Below are 312 nucleotides of genomic sequence, written 5' to 3' on the forward strand. Positions count from 1 at the left end.
GTCTCTTCCCCACTATCCCATAGAATGTAAGTCCGCAAGGACAGGGTCCTCTCCCCTCTGTACCAGTCTGTCACTGTAAACGTGTTCACTGTAAATGATAGCTATAACTCTGTATGTAACCCCTTTCTCATGTACAGCACCATGGAATTAATGGTGCTATATAAATAAATAATAATAAAAAGGCCCAGAAACTCAAAACCATAACCTCCCCCCTCACATCCAGGTGCGTGCCCCCTCCCCATATACCAAGTCCTGAGCCCCCCCTCCCACATTAAGACCTGTGCCAGCCTCAATATTCAGGACCCCCAGAAG

This window comes from Ranitomeya variabilis, chromosome 1 (genome assembly GCF_051348905.1).
Source record: "Ranitomeya variabilis isolate aRanVar5 chromosome 1, aRanVar5.hap1, whole genome shotgun sequence".
Taxonomy (NCBI): Eukaryota; Metazoa; Chordata; class Amphibia; order Anura; family Dendrobatidae; genus Ranitomeya; species Ranitomeya variabilis.